Source organism: Rhinolophus sinicus, chromosome 17 (genome assembly GCF_057876585.1).
Source record: "Rhinolophus sinicus isolate RSI-liver-muscle chromosome 17, RSI-T2T, whole genome shotgun sequence".
Lineage (NCBI taxonomy): Eukaryota > Metazoa > Chordata > Mammalia > Chiroptera > Rhinolophidae > Rhinolophus > Rhinolophus sinicus.
Window position 1 is genome coordinate 72,736,325 of NC_142517.1, and position 2,783 is coordinate 72,739,107.

General features: G+C 39.3%; 1 pseudogene; it reads right to left on the reverse strand.

The window, feature by feature from the left end:
* Positions 1-886: 886 nt before the first annotated feature.
* On the reverse strand, positions 887-1,987 carry LOC109434570 (heterogeneous nuclear ribonucleoprotein A1 pseudogene; annotated as a pseudogene).
* Positions 1,988-2,783: the final 796 nt, after the last annotated feature.

A 2,783-nucleotide genomic window follows, 5' to 3' on the forward strand; every position in this document is an offset into this window, starting at 1 on the left:
TTTGAACAAATCTAGTAAAAGACTCTTGTATTTTGGGCTACTTAAAAGCTGAATTGTCAGTTATGTCTTTCAGGTGCAACTGGCACATTGAATCAGCACAACCTACAGGATGTAATCATACTTGGTCTTCAATTATTTTATTACTTTCTCTTCAATTACCATTACATTTATTCCTTAGAGCTTCTCTTTTCCTTTCCTGTAAGTGAAATTTTGGTTGCAGTAAAATATTTTTGGCCATTCATAGGCATTGCTGTTCAGAAATGGAAATGTTGACTTCCATTTAATAGTATAAATTTCAAACTTGATTTAGAATTGAGGGTTCTCGCTTCTCTTTCTAGGGTTTGTTTCAGGCAGGAAGCCTAAAGTCAAGAATAGGTACATAGTTGGCTTATTTTTTCATATGATGCCTCTCTACCTTTCTATTACTCAGCTACCTAACTGGGGTTTTAGACCCCAGGAGACTGGTTCAGGGTGAGGGAAGCGAAGTTAAGGAAACAAAAGTTTTTATTTGACTAACATTCTCAAGGGTGGGCTTTTAAAAGTCTGGAAGGAGCAGTTATATATTTCCTTAAAGCTTCTTTTTTGTTTTTGTTTTTCCAAAGATACATTTATTCAGCATCATGATTAGACTACTACATTTAGCAATCAACAGCATGGGTGCAAAAAAAAACACACAAAAAAAAAACCATTAAAACCCTTTGTTGAAATGCTTTACACTTTCCACAGAATAGAAACTAAAATAACCTGTTATACAATTAGTCACAAATACAGTCCTCGAGTTTTCTGCCCATACACATGAGTGTTGCCTAAACCATGTCTTGTTTGTAGCAGCTAGACCCTGCCACCACTGTGCTTAATTGAGTTACAAATCTGTTGTAACCTGTAGCTTCCCTGTCACTTCTCTGGCTCTCCTCTCCTGCTAAGTTTCGTTTCCTGGCAGTAATTAAAACTTTCTGCCGCTGCCATAGCTACTGCTGCTGCTGGAACCACCATAGCCACCTTGGTTTCATGGTTTGGCAAAGGATTGGCCTCCACCTCCGTAGGGGCCAGAGCCTCTGCTTCCAAAATTTCCTCCTTTCATGGGTCCGAAATTTGAAGATTGATTGTTGTAATTGCCAAAATCATTGTAGCTTCCGCCACCTCCAAAATTGCTTCCCTCATTACCAAATTCATTATCGCCACCCCCACTGCCACCATATCCTCCACCATGACTGCCACCAAAGCCACCTTGACCATGGAAGTTTCCTCCATGACTAAAGTTGTCGTTCTCACCAAAACCACCTCCTCAACCACCACCGAAGTTTCCAGAACCACTTTGACTGGATGAAGCATTAGCCGTTTCTTGCTTAAATAGGGCTTTCGTTACTTCACAGCTGTGGCCATTCAAAGCACAGTATTTCTGAAGGACAGCCTTGTCAACAGACTCATGGTCCTCAAAGGTTACAAAGCAAAGCCTCTCTTCTTGCCACTGCCTCGGTCAGTTATGATTTCAGTCACTTCAATTTTCCCACATCGTTCAAAATAATCTCTTAGATGATGTTCTTCAGAGTCTTCTTTAATTCCACCCACAAAAATCTTTTCCACAGTGAAGTGGGCACCGGGTGTTTGAGAATCTTCTCCTGAGACAGCCTCTTGGTTCCACAACTCCTCCATCCACCTGGTGTAGCCTTGCCTTCATGGCTGCACCCACCTCCTCCACAGTGGCATAGGTGACAAACCCAAAGCCTCTGGAGCGCGTGGTGTTTGGATCTCTCACCACAGTCAGTGAACGTTCCCCACTAAGAATGGCTCCTCAGACTCTCATCAGTGGTTTCAAAGCTAAAACCACTGATGAAGAGCTCCTGCAACTGTTAGGTCAGCTCTTGGGGAGACTCTGACTTAGACATGACAACTATGGGTGAGGAGGTTTTAAGGGTGCTTACTCGGCAGCCTCCACCAACAGAAAGGCTTGTTTAAAATAGCAGGTTTATTGATATGTAATTCACATGCCAACTTCTGATCAACAAAAAAAACAAACTACAGGTACATGAAACAACATGAATGAATCTCAGAAATATGCTGAGTGAAAGAAGTAAGGGGTATATGTGTATAATTCAATTTATATGACATTCTAGAACAGGCAAAACTAATATTTAGTGATAGAAATTACATCAGTGGTTGCTTGGAGCAGACATGGGGGTCAACTGATGGCAAAAATGTGGAGGTGGGGCGTGGATTTTGGGGGTGGGGTGATCGAGTTGTTCTATGTCTTGATTGAGGTAGTGGTTACATGGCTATAAACATCAAAAGTTGAAGAAGTGTATAGTAAAACATGTGAATTTTACTACATGTAAATTATACTGTAATACAAATTATTTTTAATTAAAAACTTATCAGTATTTTATTTGTTTTATTACTGAATAATATTTCATCGTATGCGTATACCACTTTTTGTTTATATATTCTTCCATAGATGGACATTTGGATTATTTCACTGTTTAGCTATTATGAATGATGTTTCTATGATCATTTGTGTGCAAGTTTTTGAATGGACTTAGGTTTTTATTTCTCTTGGGTATATACCTGGAGGTAGAATTACTTGTTCATATAGTAACTTTATGTTTAACATTTTGAGGAACTGCCAGTCTGTTTACTAAAGTGGCTGCACCTTTTAATAATTCCGCTAGAAATGTTAAAGGGCTCCAACTTCTCCACATCCTCACCATTTGCCATTGTATTTTTTTCTAATTAAATTTTATTGGGGTGACAATTGTTAGTAAAGTTACATAGGTTTCAGGTGTACA